A 14,946-nucleotide genomic window follows, 5' to 3' on the forward strand; every position below is an offset into this window, starting at 1 on the left:
AGGCCAGCTACATGTGCCGATCTCATCTCATTTTTATTTGGTTTTGGTGGTTAGGATGAGACATTCAGTTAATTTCTTGAAATTATTATATCCATATATGTGCGTTGTTGTATTCATGCATCATGTTCTTTGAGCCAAATCATAATTAATTCCAATGTAATTGTTGAAATTGTTATTCCGTTGATCTCTTCCCTAGGTTGTTTGTTTGATCTCTGCTGTTTTGTTGGTCGTAAATCTTGAGTTGCACCTTTTTTGTGCCAGCACCGTGTTTTCTTAGGCATACTTGCTCCAGCTACGTGCTAGACAATTTCTTGATTGCTGAACCTTGGTCGTGTGTTGGGAAATCTAATGTTGGGGCCTTTAATTTCATTCTATTTTTGGTGTACATTTTTTTGGATAGAAACGAGTTGAAGATTCATTTTCCTAGGGCCAGCTAGATGTGATGGATGATTAATATTTGCTTGGATAAATATTTGTAAATTAATTATCTTTTGTGACTTAATTACATGGTGACAGCCCGCCACACGCAAATATCAGAAATAGCGATGCTCTACATTGTGCTCTCCTTAGTCAGACCGTCCTCTCCTTATGTGCTCTCTTAATTGGAGTCATGTTATGTGTTCTTCAGACCGTCCTTCATTCTTCAGACCCACAAGAGGACAACATTTGCTCGTCAACAGGACATCGTGGCCGATCCAAGGAGACAAGGAGACATGGTGGCCTCGCTCGCCTTCATGATGGTGGTAGCCGAAATCTTAATTTGTTGTCGGCACCATCCCGTGGCTTCCCCGAGGCTCTCGGAGCGCCTATGGCTAGGAGTTTCTCTGCACCTCTCCTTCCCATCAATCCTCATCGTCCCACTTACTTGACCTCCAACATCTAAGTTTGAGATTGTGAGCTATTTCCATGATGTGTTGTGGTGTGAATAAGGTTATTTTTCTCTCAAGATTTCCTTAACAGACCGGTTACCGGATTTCCACTGCTTCCTGAGAAAAAGTTTGCCTAAATTTGAACTTAAAAAGGGTCAATTAACAGTTACTTCTAACTTGTAGCATCCCATGGTGTGGTGTTATCGATCCTTCATATGTGTGTCATGGTTTTGTTATCGAATCCGGCACACCTTGTGTTTTTGCTCTTTCTCTCTCTCTCTCTCTCTCTCTCTCTCTAATATGGGCCCTTCCTGGTTTAAAAAAGCGAAAAATAGGTACATAACAGAATTTGAACCAGTGACCTGTGCGAAGAGACGATCTACATTGACAGCGTGCCCAGGCACATTTTATGTTGCTAATAGGGCCACAATTTCCGAGACTTTTCAGAAACCGGCCCTTACGGTTCCTCAAAATAAAATAAAAATTGGGCGGTACATAGTTGCTGCTTGAGGTGGAAAGTCGAGCTTGAACCAACAAACTCAACGTCAAATGTGATAGACTCACTCAATCGGTACTACATAAGTTTATTTGGTGCCCTTTTTTCTTTGTATAGGTGCATATTAAAATGTACAGCCTGCCCTCCCGCGCCGCCCCCGCGAGGAGACGGAGAGGGGCCATCGATCAGCGCTGCCGGTCGCCTCCTCCTGCCTCCCCCCTCCCCCGCCGCCCCCGTGAGGAGATGGGGAGAGGCCATCGATCGGCGCCGCCAGTCGCCTCCTCCAGCCTCACCTCCCTCGTCGCCGCCCAAGGGCCTGACCGGGCGAAGCCTGACTGGCGGCGACGGGGCGTCTTCTTCCCCTCACACGATGGGGCAGCGCGGGCTGGCCTCCTCGGGCCTGGGCGCGGCACAGGGTGCCGCGGCGCGGCAGCTCGCCAGCGTGGGTGATGCGGCGGTGTGGAGGACTTCGTGGCGGTGGCGACCCGGGGCGGCGACCCTGGAAGGTGGTGGCAGGTGAAGCCCAGGCCTCTCGCGGCGGCATGGCGTGGCGGTGTCCCTGTCCAAGGTGGATCTGTGTCGGCAAGCTAGTGACTTTTGCTCCAGATTGGATCGGATTAGCGACGGTGATGAGCGCGCCGGATTCCTCTCGGCGGCTCTTACAGTTTGGCGACGTGTGGTGGCAACCCTCCTCCCAGGCTTCAGTGGTGGCACACGCAGGCAGTGGCCGATGTGTCAGGGCTCCCACGGTGGCAGTGTTGTTGCGGATGGTCGCCGGATCTGGGTGGCCAGATCTGGGGATTTGAAGACGGTCTGAATGGTGCACATGTTGTCGGTTGGATGCCCATGGGACAAATCCGGGTGAAAACCTGGTCTCTAGCCGGTGGCCGGAGCCGGTGATGGTGACGCCCTCCGCGTCCTTTCCTTCTTGAAGGCATCATCGTGGTGAAGGTCTCATCTCCTTCCGCTATTTCGGGGGGAAAGCCGATCAGTCAATCGGATGGCGGCAGCGCACCTGTGTCGTTCTCTCCTTAGGGGCGTCATTCTTGGCGGTGTGCATTGGACTTGAGGGACCAGTGGACGGTTCCAGCGGTGGAGCGGCATTCCAAGTGACACATCGACGACGTGGAGTCTCGGCGGCGTGGTATGGCAGGGTCTCGGCGATAGATGTGTGATGATGGACGTGCGCAGGGAGGAGGCGTTGCCTGGCGCAGTGGGGGCGTCGACGGCAGGCCTGACAAGGTTGTTGCGTCAGTACCTGCTCTGAAGATGGATCAGTGAAAGACGGCGGTGATGACCTGTGCGTCGGACCGGTTTGCACCCAGACCTGGTTTGTGGCTTGGCTGGGGCCGATCAGTCAATCGGATGGCGGCAGCGCACCTGTGTCGTTCTCTCCTTAGGGGCGTCATTCTTGGCGGTGTGCATTGGACTTGAGGGACCAGTGGACGGTTCCAGCGGTGGAGCGGCATTCCAAGTGACACATCGACGACGTGGAGTCTCGGCGGCGTGGTATGGCAGGGTCTCGGCGATAGATGTGTGATGATGGACGTGCGCAGGGAGGAGGCGTTGCCTGGCGCAGTGGGGGCGTCGACGGCAGGCCTGACAAGGTTGTTGCGTCAGTACCTGCTCTGAAGATGGATCAGTGAAAGACGGCGGTGATGACCTGTGCGTCGGACCGGTTTGCACCCAGACCTGGTTTGTGGCTTGGCTGGGGCCTCCGGCTTTAGATGTTAGCCTTTGGTGAGAGGTCTGGGTATTCGGCTCAGACTTTCTACACCCCTTCATCAGGAGGTTAGAATTAGCAACAGATGTTATCAAGATGACGGTTTCAAGCATATTGATGTATTACCTTATAAGATCTTTATGAATAATTAATAAAATGGTTGCATGCATCTTCAGATGCAGAGGTCATCCTCTTTTCTAAAAAAAAATAATACTGCTTATATCGATCTATTGTGATTCGTAGAGGTAGACCACGAGATGTCTACATCGTGTTGGTGTTTTAACTCTGTTGGAAATGAGAATGTGACTTGATGAGACGACGATGTAAACTCTGATGGGGAAAAGAGGAATTTCGTGTGGGAGCTAGCTAGCTTGAAAGATCCATGACAGCCACATTTGTACGTCGGGTATGTGTGGTGTATACTCATGAGTAGTGCAAAACGAAACTGGCTTGATTCTATGTGCATCGACAGTGGCGCCTGCTCGTGGGAGATTGCATTGCAGCTAGCTACTGTAGGAAATTAATCAAGCTCTAGCAAAGAAGACATTCCAGCAGCATTGGACAGGACAAAAGCCTCGTCTCCTTGTAGAGAAGGGTATATATATGTCCGAATGCATTGCTGCTTGACGGATATTGATGTTCATGTCATCTGATTCGGTAGCTACATCACAAAATTTCACTATACATGTAACATATGGTAAGAAAAATTAAGGAAATGGTAAAAAAAATAAAGAGAAGAGAAAAAAGGGGCATTCCGAGAATTGAACTCGGGACCTCTCGCACCCTAAGCGAGAATCATACCACTAGACCAAATGCCCTATGTTGGCTACATTTTTCTATAAACACAAACAAAAAGTAGGAGAGTTTGGAACAGATGGAGTAGATAGTAGCTAGATTCAGAAACTATATATGCTTTGGCACTAGACATCAATAATATCGCTAGCTGGTCATTCTGGAGTAGATAGTAGCCGGAATGATGACGAGCTTATGAAGATAAGATCGTGTGGTTGTTTCTTTTCAGACCGATGTTTAACTCTGTCGAAAGTAAAAGTTTGGATCGATGAGACGGTGATGAGGTATGTATAGATGATGCCATGATGGGGAAAAAGGCTATTGAAAAAGGGGAATTTTGTGTGGGGGCTAGCTATCTTGAGAGACCGATCCCAGTCACATATGCGTATGTGGGTACGTGTGGTGTACACGTTGCTCTCATGCAAGCGTCGCTACTGCAAAAGGAAGCTGTAGATTGCAGCTGGTAAACTAAGCTCTAACAAAGATAGAGATAGAGATAGAGATTGAGAGTCCACCGTTGTTAGAGCTGAAGGATGGGACCTAGGATAGGGACACGACCGAGGGGGGCGATGGTAAGGGTTTGCGTGGCTCGGACGCGGATGGCTCGGCCCACGGTGGGTCTAACAAGACCTTGGCCCGGCCGGCCCAGTCGACTGGGGGTTCCGGAGGAAAGGGGGAGGCGCCCCCAGCGATCCCGATGAACTCCCTCAGGTTCGGCTCCTTCGGTGCTGCGTCGGCCCCCAGCCGGTTGTGGAGTCACAGGGCCGACCTTGACGACCGGGTGGAACAGGAGCTGCCACCGTCGTTATCTCCGTTGGCCTCGCCAGTCGCGCCATCTTTGGCCAAGGGGGCGGGAGGTGGTGACCCCTCATGCCTTGCCTTCTTCGTCTCGTCAGCTTCTGTGTGGGGTGTGGTGGGGGATACTAGGTAGGCGGCCTTGTCCAGCCCCACCAGCCCGCGTAGCCCTATGATGGTGCCTACCCTCGAGGAGCCATCGGTGGGGAGGGCTTCGGCAAGGAGGGCGGCCTCACCTGGAGGCCTTTCATCTGACGTGGGTGTGCATCGGCCGAGGACTCCCGATTGCAGCCCGCGCTTGACCCTGAGGGGGTCTTCGGCACACGCGCCCATGGAGGCGGGTGCGGCTTCTCCGGTAGGGCTGATGGAAGGCGACCATAGCCTGACTGGCTCGGTGGAGTTAGGTCCAGTTGGGGGTCGGGTAGGAGGCTTTACCCCGAGTGGGCCTACGCAGGACGAGATCGTCGCCTTCGGAGGGATCTCGAATCCCATGTCTGAAGTTCGACGGATGAGCAACCGTCTCCACGATCAGCCTGACGTTGATGACCTGCAGCTGGGGCGCGCCATGCAAGCGGCCAAGCTTTGTGACATTGAGGTCACTACATGTATGTCAGTCAATACTTCCAATTCCATTTTGCATTTTTCCAAGGACGATATTATGAATAATGTAAATCGGTTGGGAGTTTCACTAGGTAGTAATGAAAAAGAAATTGCTAAATCTGTTAATGACCTACTTGATCTTGAGGCGGAACGAGCTATAGAGATGATTCGAAACTAAGTGGCTGTTAAACCATTAAATGACTCGGAAATAGATGCATTGGGTGTTAGGGTTCTTGATAGTTTTTGTAAGGATCTTGCACCCTCTCCCTCTGAGTCAAAGGAAGACGAGAGTTTTGTTTCTCAGAGGGGTTCAACTCACGTCGATCCAGAGGCATGTAAGCTCACTAAGCTCGGTTGTATGGACCGAGTTGATGAGCAAAACAAGCCTAAGCGCAAGTGGAACCGGAAGATTTATCCGGCCTCGGTTGTGCACAAAAGTGCTCGGATCCGGACTGCTAAAAAATTCCATGATGAAAAATGAAAGGAATCTTTTGGAATAGCAGAGGTCTGACAGACTTGGCTAAAAGAAGATTTCTGGCAGATGCATCTATCGAACACAAGTTAGATTTCATTGCCCTCTCTGAAACCGGTAGAGACAATTTTACCTCTCATTTGTTTGGCACCTTACCGGTAGGAGTTGATTTTGATTGGCATTTCTTACCCCCAAGAGGAAGATCCAATGGGGTTTTACTTGGGGTGAAGTGTGAAATGTTGGAGGTTCGGAACGTTGTCATGGGAGAATTTGCGGTTAAGGTTCGATTCAGATCAAAGGTTGATGGTTTCCAATGGGCACTAGTGGCAGTGTATAGAGCCACGCAGCATGAGCTAAAACCAGATTTTCCGGCTGACCTAGTTCGTATTTGCGGAGATGAACGGTTCTCAATACTGGTTGGGGGTGATTTTAACATTATAAGAAGACGGGAAGAAAAGAACAATGATAACTTTGACGGCAGCTGGTTGTTTATGTTTAACACAATCATTGAAAGCCTGGATCTCAGGGAGATCGGGCTTTCTGGTAGAAAATTCACTTGGGCCAACACATTACCAAATCCAACGTATGAGAAGTTGGACCGTGTTCTCACCAGTGTGGAATGGGAGCGGAAGTTTCCTTTGGTGACGGTCTATGTGTTGTCGCGAGCGATCTTTAATCATACCCCACTGCTTGTTGAGTCTGGGGAGGCAACTCGTGTGGGAAATAAAAACATCTTCTCTTTTGAATTAGCATGGTTTGAGAGAGAAGGTTTCTTGGATCTGATAGCACGGGAGTGGCCAAAGGATTCAGGAGGGAGATCAAACATAGAAAGATGACAGAATAAGATTAGACACTTAGGACAGTTCCTACGCGATTGGGCCAAACATTTGAGTGGTGTTTATAAGGTTGAAAAGTAAAGGCTCCTTAACCTTATAAATGCCTTAGATTTAAAAGCCGAGTCCTCCATTTTAGATATTAGAGAGCTGGAGACTAAAGTGGAGGCGGAACTGAGAATGAAAGAATTGCTTCGAGAGGAAGAATTGAAGTGGGCGCTAAGAGCTAAAGTGCGAAAAAGTCCTCCAAGGGGACGCTAACACGCAATTCTTTCATATGATTGCGAATGGCAAGCATCGAAAGAAGAAGAAAATTCAGCTCGAGCAAGATGAGGGGACGATCTTGGGACAGGAGAACCTAAAATTATACATCACCAATTATTACAAGCAGTTGTTTGGGGCTCCCGAGGATAGTTTTGTGTCCTTAGACGAGTCAAGGGTTGAGGATATCCCTCAACTTGCGACGGATGAGAATGAAATCTTGACCGCCCCGTTTTCGGAGAAAGAGGTGTTTGAGGTTGTTGGGGAACGTAGTAATTTCAAAATTTTCCTATGCACACGCAAGATCATGTGATGCATAGCAACGAGACGGGAGAGTGTTGTCTACGTACCCAACGCAGACCGACTGCGGAAGCGATGACACGACGTAGAGGAAGTAGTCGTACGTCTTCACGATCCAACCGATCAAGCACCGAAACTACGGCACCTCCGAGTTCGAGCACACGTTCAGCTCGATGACGATCCCCGGACTCCGATCCAGCAAAGTGTCACGGAAGAGTTCCGTCAGCATGATGGCGTGGTGACGATCGTGATGAACTACAGCAGCAGGGCTTCGCCTAAACTCCGCTACAGTATTATCGAGGAATATGGTGGCAGGGGGCACCGCACACGGCTAAGGAATAGATCACGTGGATCAACTTGTGTGTCTAGAGGTGTCCCCTGCCTCCGTATATAAAGGAGCCAAGGGGGAGGGCTGGCCGGCCAAGGAGGAGGGCGCAGGAGAGTCCTACTCCCTCTGGGAGTAGGATTCCCCCTCCAATCCTAGTCCAACTAGGATTCCTCGGAGGGGAAAAGAGGAGGAGGAGGCCGGCCACCTCTCCTAGTCCTAATAGGACTAGGGGAAGGGGGAGGCGCGCAGCCCATCTAGGGCAGCCCCTTCTCTTTTCCACTAAGGCCCACTATGGCCCATATAGCTCCCGGGGGGTTCCGGTAACCCTCCCGGTACTCCGGTAAAATCCCGATTTCACCCGGAACACTTCCGATGTCCAAACATAGGCTTCCAATATATCAATCTTTACGTCTCGACCATTTCGAGACTCCTCGTCATGTTCGTGATCACATCCGGGACTCCGAACAACCTTCGGTACATCAAAATGCATAAACTCATAATATAACTGTCATCGTAACCTTAAGCGTGCGGACCCTACGGGTTCGAGAACAATGTAGACATGACCGAGACACGTCTCCGGTCAATAACCAATAGCGGGACCTGGATGCCCATATTGGCTCCTACATATTCTACGAAGATCTTTATCGGTCAGACCGCATAACAACATACGTTGTTCCCTTTGTCATCGGTACGTTACTTGCCCGAGATTCGATCGTCGGTATCCAATACCTAGTTCAATCTCGTTACCGGCAAGTCTCTTTACTCGTTCCGTAATACATCATCTCGACAACTAACTTATTAGTTGCAGTGCTTGCAAGGCTTATGTGATGTGCATTACCGAGAGGGCCCAGAGATACCTCTCCGACAATCGGAGTGACAAATCCTAATCTCGAAATACGCCAACCCAACATCTACCTTTGGAGACACCTGTAATGCTCCTTTATAATCACCCAGTTACGTTGTGACGTTTGGTAGCACCCAAAGTGTTCCTCCGGCAAACGGGAGTTGCATAATCTCATAGTCATAGGAACATGTATAAGTCATGAAGAAAGCAATAGCAACATACTAAACGATCGGGTGCTAAGCTAATGGAATGGGTCATGTCAATCAGATCATTCTCTAATGATGTGACCTCGTTAATCAAATAACAACTCATTGTTCATGGTTAGGAAACATAACCATCTTTGATTAACGAGCTAGTCAAGTAGAGGCATACTAGTGACACTTTGTTTGTCTATGTATTCACACATGTATTATGTTTCCGGTTAATACAATTCTAGCATGAATAATAAACATTTATCATGATATAAGGAAATAAATAATAACTCTATTATTGCCTCTAGGGCATATTTCCTTCAGTCTCCCACTTGCACTAGAGTCAATAATCTAGATTACACAGTTATGATTCTAACACCCATGGAGCCTTGGTGCTGATCATGTTTTGCTCGTGGAAGAGGCTTAGTCAACGGGGTCTGCAAACATTAGATCCGTATTATCTTGCAAATTTCTATGTCTCCCACCTGGAACTAGATCCCGGATGGAATTGAAAGCGTCTCATTGTGTGTGGTCTCTTGTGAATCTGGATTCCTTTGCCAAAAGCAAATTGCACCAAATATTGTCACAAAGATTTTCATTGGACCCGATGCACCAGGTATGACACCTTAGATCAGATATGAAACTCCTTCATATCCAGACCCTTCTTGCCTGCTTCCGAAGCAGCTATGTACTCCGCTACATCACATGTAAGATCCCCACGACGCTTTGTTTAGAACTGCACCAACTGACAGCTCCCAGCCTTAATGTAAACACGTATCCGGTTTGCTGATTTAGAATCGTCCGGATCAGTGTCAAAGCTTGCATCAACGTAACCTTTACGATGAGCTCTTTGTCACCTCCATATACGAGAAACATATCCTTAGTCCTTTTCAGGTATTTCAGGATGTTCTTGACCGCTGTCCAGTGATCCACTCCTGGATTACTTTGGTACCTCCCTGCTAAACTTATAGCAAGGCACACATCAGGTCTGGTACACAGCATTGCATACATGATAGATCCTATGGCTGATGCATAGGGAACATCTTTCATATTCTCTCTATCTTCTACAGTGGTCGGGCATTGAGTCTTACTCAACTTCACACCTTGTAACACAGGCAAGAATCCTTTCTTTGCTTGATCCATTTTGAATTTCTTCAAAATCTTGTCAAGGTATGTGCTTTGTGAAAGTCCAATTAAGCGTCTTGATCTATCTCTATAGATCTTAATGCCTAATATGTAAGCAGCTTCACCGAGGTCTTTCATTGAAAAACTCTTATTCAAGTATCCCTTTATGCTATCCAGAAATTCTATATCATTTCCAATCAGTAATATGTCATCCACATATAATATCAGAAATGCTACAGAGCTCCCACTCACTTTCTTGTAAATACAGGCTTCTCCGAAAGTCTGTATAAAACCAAATGCTTTGATCACACTATCAAAACGTTTATTCCAACTCCGAGAGGCTTGCACCAGTCCATAAATGGATCGCTTGGAGCTTGCACACTTTGTTAGCTCCCTTTGGATCGACAAAACCTTCCGGTTGCATCATATACAACTCTTCTTCCAGAAATCCATTCAGGAATGCAGTTTTGACATCCATCTGCCAAATTTCATAATCATAAAATGCGGCAATCGCTAACATGATTCGGACGGACTTAAGCATCGCTACGGGTGAGAAGGTCTCATCGTAGTCAATCCCTTGAACTTGCCGAAAACCTTTTGCGACAAGTCGAGCTTTGTAGACAGTAACATTACCATCAGCGTCAGTCTTCTTCTTAAAGATCCATTTATTCTCAATTGCTTGCCGATCATCGGGCAAGTCAACCAAAGTCCATACTTTGTTCTCATACATGGATCCCATCTCAGATTTCATGGCTTCAAGCCACTTTGCGGAATCTGGGCTCACCATCGCTTCTTCATATTTCGTAGGTTCATCATGATCTAGTAGCATGACTTCCAGAACAGGATTACCGTACCACTCTGGTGCGGATCTTACTCTGGTTGATCTACGAGGTTCAGTAGTATCTTGATCTGAAGTTTCATGATCATTATCATTGGCTTCCTCCCTAACTGGTGTAGGTGTCACTGAAACAGTTTTCTGTGATGTACTACTTTCCAGTAAGGGAGCAGGTACAGTTACCTCATCAAGTTCTACTTTCCTCCCACTCACTTCTTTCGAAAGAAACTCCTTCTCTAGAAAGGATCCATTCTTGGCAACGAATGTCTTGCCTTCAGATCTGTGATAGAAGGTGTACCCAACAGTTTCCTTTCGGTATCCTATGAAGACACATTTCTCCGATTTGGGTTCGAGCTTATCAGGTTGAAGCTTTTTCACATAAGCATCGCAGCCCCAAACTTTAAGAAACGACAACTTTGGTTTCTTGCCAAACCACAGTTCATAAGGCGTCGTCTCAACGGATTTTGATGGTGCCCTATTTAACGTGAATGCGGCCGTCTCTAGAGCATAACCCCAAAACGATAGCGGTAAATCAGTAAAAGACATCATAGATCGCACCATATCTAGTAAAGTACGATTACGACGTTCGGACACACCATTACGCTGTGGTGTTCCGGGTGGCGTGAGTTGCGAAACTATTCCACAGTTTTTCAAATGTACACCAAACTCGTAACTCAAATATTCTCCTCCACGATCAGATCGTAGAAACTTTATTTTCTTGTTACGATGATTTTCAACTTCACTCTGAAATTCCTTGAACTTTTCAAATGTTTCAGACTTATGTTTCATTAAGTAGATATATCCATATCTACTTAAATCATCTGTGAAGGTGAGAAAATAACGATATCCGCCACGAGCCTCAATATTCATCGGACCACATACATCGGTATGTATGATTTCCAACAAATCTGTTGCTCTCTCCATAGTACCGGAGAACGAGGTTTTAGTCATCTTACCCATGAGGCACGGTTCGCAAGTACCAAGTGATTCATAATCAAGTGGTTCCAAAAGTCCATCAGTATGGAGTTTCTTCATGCGCTTTACACCAATATGACCTAAACGACAGTGCCACAAATAAGTTGCACTTTCATTATCAACTCTGCATCTTTTGGCTTCAACATTATGAATATGTGTATTACTACTATCGAGATTCAGAAAATAGACCACTCTTCAAGGGTGCATGACCATAAAAGATATTACTCATATAAATAGAACAACCATTATTCTCTGATTTAAATGAATAACCGTCTCGCATTAAACAAGATCCAGATATAATGTTCATGCTCAACGCTGGCACCAAATAACAATTATTTGGGTCTAATATTAATCCCGAAGGTAGATGTAGAGGTAGCGTGCCGACCACGATCACATCGACTTTGGAACCATTTCCCACGCGCATCGTCACCTCGTCCTTAGCCAATCTTCGCTTAATCCGTAGCCCCTGTTTCGAGTTGCTTATTAGCAACAGAACCAGTATCAAATACCCAGGTGCTACTGCGAGCATTAGTAAGGTACACATCAATAACATGTATATCACATATACCTTTGTTCACCTTGCCATCCTTCTTATCCGCCAAATACTTGGGGCAGTTTCGCTTCCAGTGACCAGTCTGCTTGCAGTAGAAGCACTCAGTTTCAGGCTTAGGTCCAGACTTGGGTTTCTTCTCCTGAGCAGCAACTTGCTTGCCGTTCTTCTTGAAGTTCCCCTTCTTCTTCCCTTTGCCCTTTTTCTTGAAACTGGTGGTCTTGTTAACCATCAACACTTGATGCTCCTTCTTGATTTCTACCTCCGCAGCTTTCAGCATTGCGAAGAGCTCGGGAATAGTCTTGTTCATCCCTTGCATATTATAGTTCATCACGAAGCTCTTGTAGCTTGGTGGCAGTGATTGGAGAATTCTGTCAATGACGCAATCATCCGGAAGATTAACTCCCAATTGAATCAAGTGATTATTATACCCAGACATTTTGAATATATGCTCACTGACAGAACTGTTCTCCTCCATCTTGCAGCTATAGAACTTATTGGAGACTTCATATCTCTCAATCCGGGCATTTGCTTGAAATATTAACTTCAACTCCTGGAACATCTCATATGCTCCATGACGTTCAAAACGTCGTTGAAGTCCCGATTCTAAGCCGTAAAGCATGGCACACTGAACTATCGAGTAGTCATCAGCTTTGCTCTGCCAGACGTTCATAACATCTGGTGTTGCTCCAGCAGCAGGCCTGGCACCCAGCGGTGCTTCCAGGACGTAATTCTTCTGTGCAGCAATGAGGATAATCCTCAAGTTACGGACCCAGTCCGTATAATTGCTACCATCATCTTTCAACTTTGCTTTCTCAAGGAACGCATTAAAATTCAACGGGACAACAGCACGAGCCATCTATCTACAATCAACATAAACAAGCAAGATACTATCAGGGACTAAGTTCATGATAAATTTAAGTTCAATTAATCATATTACTTAAGAACTCCCACTTAGATAGACATCCCTCTAATCCTCTAAGTGATCACATGATCCAAATCAACTAAACCATGTCCGATCATCACGTGAGATGGAGTAGTTTCATCAGTGAACATCATTATGTTGATCATATCTTCTATATGATTCACGTTCGACCTTTCGGTCTCCGTGTTCCGAGGCCATATCTGCATATGCTAGGCTCGTCAAGTTTAACCTGAGTATTCTGCGTGTGCAAAACTGGCTTGCACCCGTTGTAGATGGACGTAGAGCTTATCACGCCCGATCATCACGTGGTGTCTGGGCACGACGAACTTTGGCAACGGTGCATACTCAGGGAGAACACTTCTTGATAATTTAGTGAGAGATCATCTTATAATGCTACCGTCAATCAAAGCAAGATAAGATGCATAAAAAGATGAACATCACATGCAATCAATATAAGTGATATGATATGGCCATCATCATCTTGTGCTTGTGATCTCCATCTCCGAAGCACCGTCATGATCACCATCGTCACCGGCGCGACACCTTGATCTCCATCGTAGCATCGTTGTCGTCTCGCCAATCTTATGCTTCCACGACTATCACTACCGTTTAGTAATAAAGTAAAGCATTACATCGCGATTGCATTGCATACAATAAAGCGACAACCATATGGCTCCTGCCAGTTGCCGATAACTCGGTTACAAAACATGATCATCTCATACAATAAAATTTAGCATCATGCCTTGACCATATCACATCACAACATGCCCTGCAAAAACAAGTTAGACGTCCTCTACTTTGTTGTTGCAAATTTTACGTGGCTGCTACGGGCTTAAGCAAGAACCAATCTCACCTACGCATCAAAACCACAACGATAGTTTGTCAAATAGACTCCGTTTTAACCTTCACAAGGACCGAGCATAGCCATACTTGGTTCAACTAAAGTTGGAGAGACAGTCGCCCGCAAGCCATCTATGTGCAAAGCACGTTGAGGGAACCGGTCTCGCGTAAGCGTACGCGTAATGTTGGTCCGGGTCGTCTCGTCCAATAATACCGCCGAACCAAAGTATGACATGCTGGTAGGCAGTATGACTTGTATCGTCCACAACTCACTTGTGTTCTACTCGTGCATATAACATCAACATAAATAACCTGGCTCTGATACCACTGTTGGGGAACGTAGTAATTTCAAAATTTTCCTACGCACACGCAAGATCATGTGATGCATAGCAACAAGACGGGAGAGTGTTCTCTACGTACCCAACGCAGACCAACTGCGGAAGCGATGACACGACGTAGAGGAAGTAGTCGTACGTCTTCACGATCCAACCGATCAAGCACCGAAACTATGGCACCTCCGAGTTCGAGCACACGTTCAGCTCGATGACAATCCCCGGACTCCGATCCAGCAAAGTGTCGGGGAAGAGTTCCGTCAGCACGACGGCGTGGTGACGATCTTGATGAACTACAGCAGCAGGGCTTCGCCTAAACTCCGCTACAGTATTATCGAGGAATATGGTGGCAGGGGGCACCGCACACGGCTAAGGAATAGATCACGTGGATCAACTTGTGTGTCTAGAGGTGTCCCCTGCCTCCGTATATAAAGGAGCCAAGGGGGAGGGCTGGCCGGCCAAGGAGGAGGGCGCAGGAGAGTCCTACTCCCTCTGGGAGTAGGATTCCCCCTCCAATCCTAGTCCAACTAGGATTCCTCGGAGGGGAAAAGAGGAGGAGGAGGCCGGCCACCTCTCCTAGTCCTAATAGGACTAGGGCAAGGGGGAGGCGCGCAGCCCATCTAGGGCAGCCCCTTCTCTTTTCCACTAAGGCCCACTATGGCCCATATAGCTCCCGGGGGGTTCCGGTAACCCTCCCGGTACTCCGGTAAAATCCCGATTTCACCCGGAACACTTCCGATGTCCAAACATAGGCTTCCAATATATCAATCTTTACGTCTCGACCATTTCGAGACTCCTCGTCATGTCCGTGATCACATCCGGGACTCCGAACAACCTTCGGTACATCAAAATGCATAAAC

The 14,946-nt window shown here is 47.2% G+C and overlaps 1 non-coding gene across 1 annotated transcript; it reads right to left on the minus strand.

Annotated features, from left to right (window-relative positions):
- Positions 1 to 3,834: 3,834 nt before the first annotated feature.
- On the minus strand, positions 3,835 to 3,906 carry TRNAP-AGG. The gene has a single exon. It is a non-coding gene; the product is annotated as a tRNA-Pro (tRNA).
- Positions 3,907 to 14,946: the final 11,040 nt, after the last annotated feature.

Source organism: Triticum urartu, chromosome 7 (assembly GCF_003073215.2).
Source record: "Triticum urartu cultivar G1812 chromosome 7, Tu2.1, whole genome shotgun sequence".
Classification (NCBI taxonomy): Eukaryota; Viridiplantae; Streptophyta; class Magnoliopsida; order Poales; family Poaceae; genus Triticum; species Triticum urartu.